General features: G+C 41.2%; 1 protein-coding gene and 1 non-coding gene across 2 annotated transcripts in view; both read right to left on the bottom strand.

The window, feature by feature from the left end:
* Positions 1-17,003, bottom strand: part of JAZF1 (JAZF zinc finger 1) — a 314,458-nt gene that overhangs the window by 244,822 nt on the left and 52,633 nt on the right. The window lies entirely within an intron of this gene.
* LOC130852737 (U6 spliceosomal RNA) lies at positions 10,070-10,173 on the bottom strand. The gene has a single exon (XR_009053460.1). It is a non-coding gene; the product is annotated as a U6 spliceosomal RNA (small nuclear RNA).

Raw genomic sequence — 17,003 nt, 5'->3', positions numbered from 1 at the left:
TCTGCTCTGTTCAGGGAATGGGCAGAGGTGAGAGTAAGCCAGTCTTACGGAGCTCAGCCTTGAGTCTTCCACGAGGATTCCCTTTATTAGACCCTCTGACCCCCTAAGAAAAAGGCAACTTATAAAATTATATCCTATGAAAGACCCTAACATCAAAGTCAGAAAACTGACCGATTTAATATTTAATCAGCTTAATTTTGAGATTCTGCTTGTCAGCAACATACCAAGCCTGTCTTGTTCCTTTCACATCATGACATGGAGGCTTCATTACCCAAGAAGCAGGAGGAAGGAGAGAATCAATCAGAAAGAATCCCACAAGTTGCTACAGAGAAAGTTTTCAGTTTTCACTTTATGTGAGTGACTCATTCCATGAGAATATAGCAATTCATCCTCATCAAACTTGGCTTCCTTTTTCTTCACTAAAAACAAAACAAACAACAACAAAATAACCCAAATTATTTTGCATCTGGACTCTCTTCCAGAAGTAATAACGCAGTCCCAGAAGGATCAGGTGGAAGGCGGAACTGTTGTAAGGATGACACACAGGCACACTCATGATTCATTCTGCTAGGACCCAACCCAAGCACATGCGGAGGTTTTCAGCAGGTATCAAGAATAATCTTCCCTGTGGATGGTGTCTTACATCCTACGCTTTACTTTGGCATATGACATGCTTTATGTATTCTAGTGAAACTAAAGGAAAATAAATGAATCCATATCAGACCCAAGGATTACAAATACAGAAATTTCCCAGTATTGCTGATGTGACATTTCTTTCTTTCAAAGAGCAATGATTTTTTTTTTTTCACTTGTTCTTGACTCCACACTGGGTTTGATATTTTCATTACACATAAGTCAGGAAATATGGAGTTAATGTTCCAGTAGGCACTCCTTCCATCAGCCTCTCACAGAGCCCTGCACCTGGCTTGATGCGCATCAATGCCCCCATTACTGCATGTCATCATTTCAATAAATAGAACTCAAGTGTTACAAGATAACACCAGGTTCTTGAGAGACACGAGATCTGACACATGTGAATACCTCATTACATATCCAGGCCTTCTGCCAAGCAGAAGGAACAGAGGGATCACCTTCTAACATAAATGTTACAGGTCTCTCTTGCTCTAAGGATCAAGTCTAGTGTATTTATTTCATTCACCACATGGGTCGTTTTCCCTCCACTGTAAAGGAGAGTCAGTGAATAAAAGCTATGTTAGTACGGCACCGATGCTTGAGAATTTTAAACAAATTAGTGAGGCAAAGCACTTACAGTTTTCATACCAAGCATACCTCCGACAGGCTCCGTATAAATATTCCTTTCAGCTCAGAACACCACACATACCACTTTGAAATACTGTACTCCATATGAGCAAGAAACAAAATTCCACTGACTTGGGAGATATAGTTCACATGTTTACACTTTCATCTTCCACACAGGCCCCACGGTCTAGGGGGCTAGCATAGGATTGTAGAAATCTGAGGGGTTACAGGACTTCCTCAGTTGCTGACAGGTGTCAAGTTTGGGAAAGTAAATTATATCCCAGTTACTTTATCTCAGAAAGAGGGAACAAAGGTGACTATCGATTTCTAACTGCAGCAGAGGCAGCTAAACTTTAAGCAATTCCAAATGACTCAAACTACAAACATCAAATTAATCTGTCACCTAAATCTCCCAGTCTTATAGGTGCGCTTTATAATCTGTCCCTCAAGTACCAACCAACCACACACCTCCCACAAGAGTAGATTTCCAGCTCTTCTCAAGTGAAGTGTCTTGAGGGATTTCTCATCACGTGCAGAGTTCTGCAACCAGTCTCTTGAAGCACTTCTGTATATTTAAAAACCACATCCATACTAGGCAAAGGTTAAACCACAGAGTAGCTGAGCCAAGTCACCTGCAGAGAATAGAAGCAGGAGTCATGCTCCTCTTTGTGCCAGGTGACCTAGAGTGAAAAAAAGAGCTTTGGAGGGCGGAGAGTCTTCTGATACCTGTAAGTCACTGTGCTCCCCACACCACGGTGATGAAACCTCAGCTGGGGATGTGTCTCATGATATGCAGCAAGAAACAGTCAGGAATATAGGATCTAATGTTTCAATTGTCCTCTTAAACCAAAAATTACACTGTATCCCTGAAAGCCAGAGACCACCCCCACCCACAGCAGACCAGCAGAGACCAGACAAAATACAAGATTAAGTAAAATGTTGTCAAGGTACACAAAACAGGAGGAATAAAGGACATAGTGACCCCATGGGTTACAATATTATCAGAACAAAATGCCATTCTATAGTGGTTCAAAGGAACGAATACACAGAGTCACTGTTACCATCCCTGGACACACACATCTAACTTAGTTTACTGTCAAAGAACGCATACAAAGCTCCACCTTCCAGGTTCTAAAATAGAACTAAAATAATTTCATAGGGATAATTTATTAAACTAGCAGTGACCTTCAAATTAAAACACAGGAGACAGAAGGCTAAAGGCTTTTACGTCACACCTTACCAGGCACATCTCACTTTCCCGTGCTAGACAAACACATACCCTGGTGGCAGGGGGTGGGTGGGGGGCGTGGGGTGCTTAAACCATGCCCTCCCTCAGCTGAGGTTCACCTGGGGGGAACACAATGACTCTCTTCTTCAGAGGACAGGCTTTTTCAAGGCAGAGTGATAGTTAACCTGAGGATACAGCTCACTTCTGCAACTGGTTCTCTACATCGTTTCTGTTGCATCCATTTATCAATTCAACAAACATTTATTCAACACCTACTCTGTGCCAAGTCCTGTGCTCCCAGCACTGCTTCTTCCCAGCAGACAGAGGTGTACCCATGCCCAATTAATTTCTTGACTGGATTAACTTTACAAACTCTCTTCATGTTTACCTTTCCAGAAATGCCATATTCATTCTGTCCCCAAGGTCACCAGCATCCTAGTTTCAAGAAGAGAGAAGCAGCCAAGTCCAAAGAGACAGGAATTTGAGGCCTGGAATCTTAAATGGCCTAAGTGAACTTAGAAGGATTCGGCAAGGAGTTGTCAGGAAAGAGCCTGAAATGAAGCTGCAAAGGTTAAATTACAAAGTATACAAGGTATTTTTTAAGGAACACGTGCACATCACACATGTTAATCAGTAAAAGAGGAAAACATCCATTTGGCTCTTGAAGAGTTAGAATTTTAAAAGAAGCATGATCAAGAGAAAAAAAATATGACTACAAAGAATTATAAAGCTTAAAAAAAAGAGAGCAAGGATTCCAGGATTCTCAAAGAAAGTGTAGTTCCGTCAACAAAGTGAGAAAAGGACCTATTTTTCTGCCCCAATGTCCCAAAAGATTAAGATTCAGTGGGTGACATGCCCACATGCCAACCACAGAGGTGCCCAATCTCTCAGTTACCTGAACTCATGCTTTCACCCACAAGCCTCACTTGGCAGGACCTTTCATTCCACCCAAAAGTTTTCTCCTTGTGAGGAACACAGTAGAAAACACAATCAGTAAGAAAATGTTATAAAAAGTAGAGCAGGAGAATTGTTTGTGATCTACTCAACAAGATGGACCAACGTTCTGATTTTCTTGCCTACAACTTCCCTACTACAATGGACCACTACCTCTCGTTGAAGACTAGGGAACTAGTTTGTGTTTGATAACAATCTGTGTATCAAAGTATTCAAAGATAAAGGGATATTCTGTTATTTTTCTATTTAGCTAAAAAATGCCATGTTTTTTTACTATCTGACTACTGGAGATATTTCCCTTTAGGATTTTGTTGTGTCAGGATTTTGTTTTGTTTTGTTTGTTTGTTTCTTCATTTGTTCATTTATTCATTCATTCGTTTCATTCATTCATCAAGCTTTTCATTGAAGTACAAGGTGCAATACAGGGTTATCTTACATGCAATACAGGTTTTGTGATAAAATGTAAAACTAGGCCTTTATAAAATACCATTCCTTCCTACCAGGTGACAGCTACACATCTCTAAGTCAAAGTACTTCTTTGAAGAGAGTCCTCATTAGTAAATGAGGGATAACAGAATCTACCCATTCCATGTTAAAAGTGGTTTTCTGAAAGCCAGAACCAAATGATGAATCTGAAAGTACGTTGTAAGTATTACAATATGGATATCTACGGATCAGGAAACCTGGCAGCAAAAAGCGTATTTACCTTCAAGAAACTTCCCAGGAACGTGTGTGCCTGTTTTTATCAGCAGCCATAGTGGGAATGGCTTTGTGTCCTCCAAGCAGCATTATCATTACCCAGGTGCAAGCATCCAAGTTCAAGGTAGAAACAAAACTTGGGGACAGCTGCCTAGATACCTGACTCCAATAGTATTGATATTATGTTGCTGCCATACCAACACCTAATTTCTGTCATTCCAACTCCAGACCTCTTTTTTTGCTTTGCTCTTGTTCCAATAGCTTGAATGGTGGAAAAGATACCTGAAATGTCCCAAGCCCATGATTCTGTGTATCATCACCTCCAACCTGCTGGTGACCAAAAAGTAGCTGTCTGAGAGTCATTTAAAACAAATACCACTAGGAAAGAACTTTCTAAAGGAAACCCTAGTGGCCTCCAAACTGGCAACTGAAAGGAACCAAAAGTTAGTGAAAGAGAAGTCACATAACAGCCAGGGGCAGTTTTATTAGCTTCATTCAGTGAAGCAAAACTTGGACAAAAAAATTCATTATTCAAACCAGATGCTGATTTTGTAACATTCACTTCAATGATGAACTGTTTCAATTTTCTTTTATTTCGAATATGTAATATAAAGCAGGCAAATCACTACATTAATAAAGGCACACTTGAAATTTATAAAGTCAGTTTGAAAAAGAACTGAATGTTGGAAACCCATTTTCAAAGGTTTATTGCCAAGAGCATTTTTTTCTTTTTTTAATCATGTGACAAAAGAAGTGCAATAATGGGTTTAAGATAAGATCAATTATGGGCAGCAATGCAATTGCCCTTTAATGATGATTCGCTCCAAATCTTGATTACTGCCAGCTCAAATTATCTGGTCACAGGCACACAGAGTGCTGTGTTCCTCCCTCTCAAACAAGAATGAAGGATGGGCCCTGAAGGTGAGGAGTCACATAAGACAGGGAGGCAAAGGAGGCTCCAAGTGCCTAAGAGAAACAAAACGTTCACAGAAATATTTACTAAGCACAAAAGTTACTTTTTTAAAAAGCCTGATGATCTCCCTCTTAAAAATGATGATTCTCTCTCTCTTGTTCAAAGAATGAGGAGGAAGCAGATCTCAACTCCAGAAAAAAAGTGAGCATCTCTGGTGAGAGATACAGCTGGATGGATCCTTGGAGAATGTGCAAGCAGACCATGCGCAGCCCAGAAAGAAGACTTTGGCCTTGGGACATTATCCCAAAGGGAAAGAAGAACACTCCTTGGATTTGGAGCTATTCCGAGGCAGCAGAGCCCAGCTGTGCAGTTTCCAGGTTCTCAGAGTGAGGCCCAGTGAACTGCTACCCTACAAACAATGCAGCCTAGCCACCAGGAGACACTTCCACTGCTTTCTGGAGACAGAACTAGAGCATTTTAGAGATGGAAAAGGTCAACGCCTTCATTTTACAAATGAGAAGACTCAGGACCAAGGAGAAGAATGAATTCTCAAGGGACTAACTAATGGTAAAGCCAGTTCTCCAACCATGTCTCCTGACCCATAACCCCTTACTCCCCCCTCAGATGACAGTGAAGCTCTGAAGAGCAGTTTCTAAGGACTGCCATTGTCCAGCAGTCACGGCAGTCCATCGCAACTATGAAAGGACACACTCCTCTTCTGCCTTGGGTATGCTCATCTGGCGATTCAACACCAGACAGTTGCAAAAGTAAATCTACATTCTCACTGGAGCTATAAATCCTATTTACCAAAACCTACCATGGGCCAGGAGCCATATTAGCACCAGTGTTCATTCTCCTTGCAATGCTCACAACCCAGGAGGTGTTTATAACCTCATTTTACTGAAAAATGAGGCTTAGAGAGATGATGTAACTTGCTTATGCTCACACCACTAGCTAAGTGGCAATCCTGGCTTCAGACCAGTTTTTCTAGCCCCTTGAAAACACTGTGCTTCCTACTACACCACCAGCCCTCCAAGTTTTGCAATAGAAAGCATTCCCCATTCAACTGATTATGACAGAGGCACAAGAAACTTTGCCTAGGGAAAATATCTGAAAATAAGAAACAAATGGATCCTGAACAATGGTAAGAAAGCTTCTAAAATCTGGGTGTAAACATGAGTCTTTTGGTTACTTAACTAATGAGAGAAGTTATGTGCAAAATTCCATTTTTTTCCTTCCTAAAATCTTTGTTCCACAGATCATGGATATTGTTTATTACTCTTATTTTCTCCTTCAAGCAAACGCTTAAGACCCCACAAGCAGATGAGAAGGACAATGGGAATCTTAAAAAAGCAGGAAGGATGGTCACCAAAGCAAGACCAACAAGACCAGAGAATAATGGAGAACTTCATTATTATTCTAACTCATAGCCTTCTTGTGGTCGGCCAGCCTCCACCCATGCTTTTACCTTCTGGCAACCACCTGCCACCTTCACCTTCTGGAAACACGGGCACTTGGCCAGCCTGGAGATTTCTGTTCTCTGACTGAACAAACACCTCTCATCTTCCAGTCTGAACACAACCCTGAAACCAGGACTCATGGTGGATTTGTTGCTACTGACGTCTCTGCAGTTTGCAGTCTTCTGCCTGCAGGGAGGCTGGCCTGTTTAAAGTTAGAACATTCCAAAGAGGTCTATTCCTTTTTTTTTTTTAATTGAAGTATAGTTGATTTACAACGTCGTGTTAGTTTCAGGTGTAAGTCAAAGTGATTCAGTTAAACATACGTATACATCTCTTCTTTTTCCGATTTTTTTCCATTATAGGTTATTACATGATACTGAATGTAGCTCCCTGTGTTATATAGTTAAGTCCTGTTGTTTATGCATTTTATGTACAGTAGTGTATATACGTTAATCCCAACCTCTCCCAATGTATTCCTCCCTCCCCTCCTCTTTTCCCATTGGTAACCATAAGTTTGTTTTCTATGCAGAGGTCTATTCTTAACCAAGGGAAGACCTGCAGGGTTTGAGCCCGCTTTCCTCAATACACAGACCAGACAAATAGACGCGCCAGCCAGATAAACGGGTGTGCTCTCAACAAAACACAACCAACCTCATTTTCCTAGTGACTTTTTGGAGTTTATTTACTGACAGTTTCAGGTTCTGGAAACACAAAAACGATGGGTTCTGCCCTCCAGGAGCTCATGGTCTGGTGAGGGTGACAATACTCTTGAAAAAATGAATGGTGGTATCAGGTGATGAACGTGAGAACATGCAGGTATACCAAATACCATAAAGAAACAGGACAGAAGAACGAGGGAAGCGTCATCAAAGAAGGGGCCACATGAGTCGGGTTTATAAGATGAGTAGAAGTTTTCAAGGCAAAGAAACGGAGGTTCAGGACCATTGCAAGCCGAAGGGACTGCACATTCAAAGGCTCATATTTACAAAGAGGCCTGCAGTCTGGGGAGTGAAGAGAAGCAGTGTGCTTATTCGGGAGGGAGGGAGGGAACTAGTAAAAGGAAGCATCTCAGACTATTACAAAGGGTCTCTATAAGCTTCTAAGAGTCAGCGAAGGTTTTAAAACATGCTTAGCTTTTTTTTTCTTTTCTTTCTTTTTTTTTTAAAGAAAGTAATTCTGGCAGACATGCCAAGTGTGGACAGGACTCTACATCAATGCTGTACAAAAAAACCAAAATGCAAGCCACAGAGCCAAACCACATATGTAATTTAAAATTTTCTAGGAGCCACATTTAAGGTAAAAAAAAAAAAAAAAAAAGTGAAATTAATCTAATATATTTTAACCCCCCTAATCCAAACTGTTATCATTCAGTATTATCTATAAACATTATTAATGTGATGGTAAGTTAGTTTGCATTCTTTTTTTCTCATACTAAGTCTTCAAAGCTGGCACACTTACAGCTCATCTCATTTTGGAAAAGCCACATTTCAAGTGCTCAAAAGCCAGATGTGGTAAGTGGTTACCATACTGGACGGCACAGCTCCAGACAAATCAAATACAAGACCCACTTAGCAGGCTACAGCCAAGAGTCCAAACAAGAGATGATAAAGGCCTGGGGAGCTATTTCCAGCTCTTGGACATACGCTAAACTGCCAATGAAATGCAATTTCACAAACATGTAACTTATTTTTTGTTTTGAATAGGTAATAATTCACATGGTTCACAAACAAAAAAAATACAACGCGCTACCCCCACCCATTTTCTGTCCACCCCCCACTCATGCATTAAAGCAAACCATTTTTATTGTTTCTTTTGTCTGTTTGCTTATCCTTTCAATGTTTTCTCATGCAGATATGAATGTAGACTCATGCTGTGTCCCTTTTCTATACCAAAGGCAGCACACTACCTACTCTGTTCTACACCTTGCTTTTTTCATTTAATAGTATATCTTAGAGATTTTTCCATATCACTGCATGAAGAATTTCCCTGTTCTCTTTAAATGCTACACAATATTCAATTGTCTGGATGAGTCACAGTTTATTTCACTGGTCTCCTACTAATGGATATTTGAATTGTTTCCAGTCTTTTCTATTACAAACAATGGCCTAATGAAAAACCTCCTATATACATCACTTTGTATGTATTCAGAGGTATCTCCAGGGAAAAACTACCAGAACCAGATTGTTGGGTCAAAGGGTAACTGCATTTGTAATCTTGACACAGCCAAGTTGGTCTTCATAAGGGTTGTGTGATTTTGTACTCTCACCAGAAGTAAGCTGACATTTTTTCTTCAACTGGTTAACAATGTACAATTATCATACTTCAGAATTTTTGCCAATCCAATGAAGTAAAAACTGCTACTTAGTTTACATTTGCATTTCTTTTACTATGTCTGAGTCTGAAGATCTTTTATTTGGTTTAGAGACAATCTGTATTTCTTGTTCTGTGTATAACATGTTTGTGTCCTTTGTCTATTTTTCTACTGATTTGCCAGTCAGTTTCTTATTCATTTGTAGGAGCTCTTTATATAGAGAGATTAGCCCTTTGTCCACTGCAAATTTCTTTCCTCAACTGATATTTGTCTTTTGAATTTGCTTATTGTGTTTTTTTAACCAGGTAAAATTTTTTAATTTGAATTTAGTCAAATTTATCAATCTTTTTCTTTCATGGTGTCTGAATTTTGAGTCATAGTTTAAAAGGCTTAACTTTTAACTTCAAAGTTAAAAGGAATTTACACGTTTCTTCCAGTCCTTTTATTTTAAGCAGATATGAATATATATTCATATTTTGAAATTCTTGTTAAAAATATCATTTTTTCACTTTTTCCAAATGAAGTAGACCATTTTATGAATGCCCTCCTGATTTCTCCCTCCTTTCTTTTCATAATTCTTTTGAATATCACACTGATCATCATATAAATTGAACTGCTCAAGACGGAGCTTATTTGAACAGCAGGAGATATAGAAGTGACTTCATCTTTCTTCGGATAGCTACCCACTTGGTCCAAGACCACATACTAAAAATTTCATCATTACCCCATTGGAAACATAAGTTTAAAATACGTTTCTATTTGTATAGAGAGCAACCTGGATTTTTATAAACTCATGGTTCTAATTCTCTAGTCTAGACATTACAGAGGTGAATACAAGTTATGCTCTTCAATTATTTATGGGAATTGCCAAGTTTTGTAAAACTGCATTCATACAGGAGTATCTTTACTCCCACATCATCAATATCTTTTCAGCAGATATTTGACTTGAAGAGATATACAGACACAAACTGCCATTGAGAAATTCACAGTTTTGAGGTTCCTACACTATTTTTCACAAGCAATTTGTTTAAAAGGCAAGCGGCACACCACGAGTAAAGTTTGGCAAAACTCTCATCCGTGACAAAAGTTGGTTTACCCAAGTTCATTTTAGATAATCACCAGTCTGATATTCAAAAGATTTATGAAAAAGAAAGAAAGAAAGGAGAAAAGAGAGGGCTGTTCAGAAATATCTGGTCTACCTGAGTTGGAAACGTGAAAACTGATTTTTTTGGTTTGTTTTCATAAAGATACATCAATGCTTCATGAATTTGTGTGTCATCCTTTTACAGGGCATGCTCATCTCCCCTGTATTGTTCCATTTCAGTATATGTGCTGCTGAAATGAGCGTGAAAAATATTCTTTAACAAGGATTTAAAATTCCCAATTAATTCTATTCAAAAGTTTCTCGTAAATTAGAACTTAAGGTAAAAATGAGAAAGGTATAGTATCCTCAGGTATGCCTTTTTTATTCCAATATTAATTCATATCTTCTATATTAGCATCTGTCAAGTTTTATTCCATAAACGCATATTGTATATTTATCACTTGAGTGTGAAATTAGTAATTATAGTTCAGTTTCTAAGAGAGATTTACACACCACACACACACACACACACACACACACACACACACACACACACACACACACACACACACGGTTTTGAGCAACATACCTTCAAAAATAGAAAGGAGATCAGTTCCTACAGGGGACGCTCATGTATTTGACACAAATTATAGAACTTCACGTAGGGGATAGCACTAACAGAAAACTAACAATGGCAACAAAATGCTCCGACCTAAGGGAATGCTGGGGAAGTCGGCCAGAAGAATCCTGCAGAGTCAAAGCTCCCCCAGAAGAGGACAGAGCATAGCGTCCAGGATGTCTGTGATGTTTCTAAAAGAAAAGAGCTGGAGTAGGAGCCACCACCCTATGAACAGAGACCGTGGCCATGCTCCTCCCGGGGTGGCCTCCTTGTCTCCCCATCTCCCCCCGTCCCCTGAGCCACTGCTTCTCAAGTCAACTGAGTCAACTGCAGACTCGTGGGAACGACACAAACCTGATCTCCAGCCCTGAGAGGACGCTTTTCAATGTCAACCTTTTCTCAACGTGCAAGCGCCTCATAGAGGCAGTTCACTCCCACATCGTACCTAAGTGCCCCTCCCCTCCAACTAAACCCTACCTTGCTTCGCCTCTCTAGGTCATGGTCTCTTCACCTGGACTCCTTCACACCTTCCATCTCAGGCATCTTCTGACTCTTCACATCCCACAGCAGCCACGCACCCACCTTGCTTTCTCTGTGATGTCCACCATCCTGCTCTCCCCTCTTGTTTCCAATGCTCCTCATATTTCAGACCTTCCTCATGACGCTGTGCTTACTTCTGATCTCCTAAATGGTTTCCTCATTTCCTCACTCCCCCATTTACAATCCTTTCCTACATGGTACTTTCTCCAAAACCTCCAGTGTTCCCCATTTACTTACATGACAGCCTGAAGTCACGTCATTGATCACTCCATTCATTTAATTAATATTTGCTGAGTACCCACTAGGTGCCAGGCACTATTCTAGGCGTTTGGGACACAGCAATAAACAGACAAAAAATCCCTGCTTAATTTTGCCTTAGCCTGTTTTTTCCCTGCCCTTCACCCCACTAGTCCCCTAGATAACTGTAAACATTATCTATAAATATACCAGAACTTATATTCTGGTATATTTATATATTCAGTGATGCCTAACAAACCTCTACTGTGTTGGATTCAACAGTGAGCAAGACAGATGTCTTTTCCATTTGTCCCACTCTGGCGTTCCCTCACCTTCCTGCTGTGAATGTCTTCTCCTTTCCTCTCCCTCTAAACCTTGCCCATCCTGAGATGCACAATCCACACCCTCCAAACTCCATAAAGACTCCCCAGGGCATCCCGGTCCATGGCAGGGGCCATCAGCTCCTTTCCATCTTATGACATCATTTACCTTGTGAAAGTGCTTATGGTTTTTACGCTGCTTTATTTTGCTTTACTCTTCATTAGTTTAATGCAACTCCCTAACTGGAGTAAAGGTCTTTGAGGACCAGATGCGTCTTCCCTAGTAGAATTCCACAATCACAGAACCTAACAGCCAAGGGAACCCTCTGACTCTAGCTCATCAAACCCACATTGCTGCCTGAGGAACCTGAGGCAGAGAAAGGTTAAGTCATAGCATCAAGTGTTTTAAAAAAAAAAAAAGTGAATAAATATGAATGGCAGCCTGGCAGGCATCCTGCCCTTTGTCCCACAGAGTGGAAAAAGATGTCTGAACTGCTAGTTGTAAGCAGTTCTTTTCCCCTAGAATCCATGCATGTGCTTCCAAGTTGTCTGACAATTTTCTGAGAGCCACTACCCAGCTGAGGCCCAACTAACCCAGAAAAGCCACCCCAACTGAAGGATCTGCCCGGTTCTGTACTACTGTCCTCTTTCCAATTCCCCACTGCCTGCAGATTGCTTGAGACCTCAATGATGCTAAACAACTAAACTCTAAGGCACAGATTTTCCAGATGCCAGCTGCTTGCCCCTCACTGCCTCCTGTGAAGTCCAGGGCTTCCCTTATCTTGCCGTATCAGTATCAATGCTGTATTTTCCACTCTGGCCAGGGAGCTGCCCCTACAAGAAGCCAGAGAGCGCTCTGAGAGAGGTGGCTGGTACCAGCAGAAGCACCCAGGCACAGATAAAATGGAAATGCAATTAAAAGTATCAAGTTCAAAATAAGAATAACCCTGCGAGAAGTATTATTTGGAACAGGCTGGTAGAGTCCAGGAGTCACCTACAAAGCCATGAGATATAGCGTGATGTGTAAATGCCAGGATTTTTATCATGAGCTCCATGTCAATTTCTCTGTATCCATGTTGATCTGCTCCCCACTATTCATACAAAAATCAAGGGGGGAGGTGTGATGTTTTCACCCAACTCCCTGTGCCTACTGAAATGGCAACGGGTGCTCAGTAATGTTTCCTGAATCTCCTCAAAGTAAAAGACCAGTTATTCTTTACTTGAGCTGAAAAAAGTCAAATTTAACAGAAGCACAGTCATGCACATGTGGCCAATGTAGATAAGAGTGTCTCCTGTTTGTATATTTCTCTGTGGGACCCAGAAGAAATGATAGTCTTAATTGGCCAGATTATAAAGCCCACGTTCATCAAATTAGACTGGAGGTAATTGCCCTTCAGATGTTATTTTAGGCAGCTGTTCCATTATTCACAAGTAAATCTGTACCCTCAATTTATAATAATCCTTCGATGCCATGGTCTTCTGCTATAGCTGAATCCTATGACCTTGGAGACCATCAATAGCTCTCTCTCAAGCCACCTTTGAGGACTGTTTGGTGGCAATATTCACAGGGGAAGAAAAATCTTGGTTTTCAAGATCAAAAAATACTCACATTTGTGAAAATCTTTGAAATAGACTTCCCACCTAACAGCAGTTAGCAAATGGCCTTGTTTATGTCTATTTAAGTAAATGAATTATTAAAAGCAGAAAAAAACATTCTAAGCTCCAATTTTAAATCTTCTTTTATCTGATTTTAGTTTCTTTGGGGGAAAGAAACAAAGATTCATGCCTGAGCCAAAACCAAACGACATACAAGTTCTTCCGTTAGAGATATAGCTGCCAGTCTCTTCTGATGTGCTCCCAACTTTCTGTTCCAGCTTCTCCTCCCATCCCTCCCTGCAGACAAGACCTCTTCCACCCAGTCTGGACTCCCACCACATCTGGAACATGGTCTGCAGCTCAGCTTCCATGATTATCTGAACCTTGCTCCCTAGAACTGGGCCACCATGACCTAGGTCAGCCTAACTAACTGCTGACCCAGACCATGGGCTGGAGCTCTTTCTAGTCTCTCCTGCCTAGAGCTGGGATTGGTTCAGGCAACTAGAGTGAGGCCGGGCCGGGGAGCAGGATTTAAGGGACCCTCCCAGATCACCAGAGGAGGAGGAGACACAGGCGAGGGGAACGCTGGCCTGAGATGTCAGTACAGCCTGCCTTCTGTTAGCCCACCAGAACTCAACAGATGGATCAATAATGCTCCACGGCTTCTAAGGTCACGTCTATCCTGGAGCATCATCCACCAAGCCATCCCTTCAGTAACACAGCATCCATTTGTTTGTTCATTCATTCTTTCATTCTCTATTTAAATGAGCCTCTGCATAGGTGTAGGCAGATAGATCTCAATACGGCAAATCTAGTAAACTCCTAGTTAGCTTGAACCCACTCAAGTATGAACTTCCACTAACTAGAAAAATAGGATTCCTTCATATAAGAACACTTCAGCCATAATAAACACACCAAGTTATGATACTCTATCTAAAAATGCCTCTCTCCTTTCTCCACCAGAAGAAATCAGTTATATTTAAACTTAAAAATACAGATATCACTTCTCTAGAAGTCTTTTCTAACTTCCCCAGTCTTCCTAGAAGGCTTTCTAGCTATGTCTCAAACTACCCTCCCTTTACACTCTCCTCTAGTTACACTACCCTTTTCTCAGTTCCTGCCTTTCATGTTAAGCTGCTTTCTGCCTCAAGGCCTTTGTACATGCAGTCTGTGCTCCTGAAATGTTCCTGCCCACAACGCACCTCATGACCACCCCCAGCACCACAGCCCCTACGGCTCACCCCTTCATCGAAGAAGCCTCACCACCCCTCGGATCTTAGTTGAACCAAAAGGCCATCCCTTATCCTCACCATTATTCACTCTCTTAGCATCACCTGCCTTTCCTCCCCTATGGTTATCAGAGCTACACTGTGAAACCTGTGATATTATTTGATTAAAGTCGATTTCCCCACTAGACTGTCAGCTCTATAAGAGTAGGCACCGTGACTATTTTTATTTATCATTATAACCACAAGGACGAGCATGGTGCCACACAGAAGGCACTCAGTAGCTGAATGAATGACCGCTAGTATTTGTGTCACTAAATTCCAATTGCCCAATAGTGTACTGGCCACAAAGCCTGGCTTCTGTCCACTACCTCAAAGCCAAACACTTCCCCACAATTCACTGAAAAAGGGAAAGGGACACTTATCCCTACCGCCTGCCCCTTGTACATCCACATCTATGGATATGGATGGAGGGTAACAATGAAGGATAAGCTGAAGGATCTTATGAGCCCAGCGCTGATGATCCTCATGTATTACTAAGGTCAGGGGGAAGTGGCCTTAGTAATAGCCAAAAAGATCGAAATAAGAACTAAAAATAAAGGGGCAGGGTAGTATTACTGAGTGTTTCTGATCAACCTTGACCTAACCAGAAAAGTCATAACCAAAGAACCCCATTTCCTGACTCCTTTTCAGTTGCTTTCAGTTGTTCTGACCACGGAGTAGGACCCAAGCCAAGTAGAGACAGCAGTGTGCCAAGTGCAGCTTCTAGGTTATTGCCCCTTAGTGGCCAAACTATGTCCCCCCAAAATCCATATGGTGAAGCCCTGACCCTTAGGACCTCAGAACTTGACTGTATTTGGAGACGGGGCCTTTAAGATGTGATTAAATGAAAATGGGGCTCTTAGGGTAGGCTCTAATCCAGCATGACTGGCGTCCTCATCTCAGAAGAGATTAGGATGCAGACACACAGAGGGGAGAGCATGTGAAGATACAGGGAGAAGGCAGCCACCTGTGAGCCCGGGAAAGAGGCCTCAGAGGAAGCCAACCCTGCTGGCATCTTGAGCTTGGACTTCTGGCCTCGGCGCTGTGAGAAAATCAGTGTCTGCTATTTAAGCCTCCCAGTCTGTGGTGCTTTGTGATGGCAGGCCTAGCAAACTAATGCAGTGCCCAAGCAGCTCTTGCGGAAAAGGGAAGGCATATTTGCCAAGTACCCACTGTCTGCCCCACTCTTTACAATTAGGTGTCATCGTTTCCCCGGGGCCATCCTTTCTTCTTTATCTGACAAATGAGGACACTGAGGCACAGAGACATAGAGCGGGCTGAGCCAGAACTTGACTCCAGGGCCTCTTCCAAATTCCATGTCCTCTTTTGCGCTACACCTTCAGATCCTAAAGGCCAAAGTGGAGTATAAAATTAGAATCGGAAAGCAGATTCTAATTTGCTTTATTCTGCCCTTAGAAAATGGGCAAGATCACCATCTTAGCTTAGTTGAAGAACTAGATGCATTTGTATGCATCACCCAAATAAGGTGATTGAAACACTGTGAAACAGATGTGAATAGGAACTAATTTTGCTTTTTAATGAGCATTCTGACCAGATCAATACCACAAAATACTAAACTACAAAACGCTATTACAATTTCAATGCAACGGCCCAGGTGATTGGTTCAAAGAGGCACTTACTGTAGCTAAGACTGTATTTGCTATGCATAAGAGCAGGAGTCTATTATGTAAAAGAAAGTCATGAAAATTTTAATTGCACCACATAAAGGACAGAGCCTGGTCTAGCCCACAAACCATGGCAAACATGAGAAACAAAACGCAGCTGAATGCTTAAGCAGCTGTCTGTCGCTTTCTGAATAGTGACTAATATTCAAATTATTAGTCACTGCACTGAGAAGGTGCAGTTACAGAACAGGCACGATTGCTTTTATTTTTGTTGTTGTTGTTGTTAACCCACAATTTGTGAGGCCTTTGCAAAAATATGATTTAAGTCCCCGTCAGCGATAGAGGAAAAAATGATTACGTTAAAATTCACCCTCCCCAACCAAAGCATTAAAAAAAAAAACCTTTGAAGTTGTACTGACAGATGTGACTAACAAACTGTAATCACAGAAATAAATTTAGTAAAACGATAATTTATCTGTCACAATTTACCAAGGGAGGAAAAAGTGCAGCACAAGCAGCTAAACTGTGGAGTTAAATGAAAGCAAAGATAGAACCCAGTTTTTAATGAAATGTAGAGCATTATTAATTGGTTTCCTAGCAACAGCCAGGCTAAAATTACTTAACAGGTCTGCTCAATCATATGCAAATATGAGTGTTATCTCTTAAATGTTGATTTTAGTTGGTCTTTTCACATGCAAATCCAATGTGTAAAATGAATGTAAATGTTGACAATGCTGATATAAAGAAAAATCCCCTGATTAGCATCATTCTGGTGTTCAGAGCACGAGAGTTAAGGATCCTCCCTTTGGAAGGACCGCAAGCTGCCTGGGCTGCCACCTTCCTTAACCCGTCCTCCCTATCTCCCCTCACCACGACCCCCGCCCCAATG

This window comes from Hippopotamus amphibius, chromosome 4, assembly GCF_030028045.1.
Source record: "Hippopotamus amphibius kiboko isolate mHipAmp2 chromosome 4, mHipAmp2.hap2, whole genome shotgun sequence".
Taxonomy (NCBI): domain Eukaryota; kingdom Metazoa; phylum Chordata; class Mammalia; order Artiodactyla; family Hippopotamidae; genus Hippopotamus; species Hippopotamus amphibius.
This window is presented reverse-complemented; position numbering and strand designations above follow the sequence as displayed.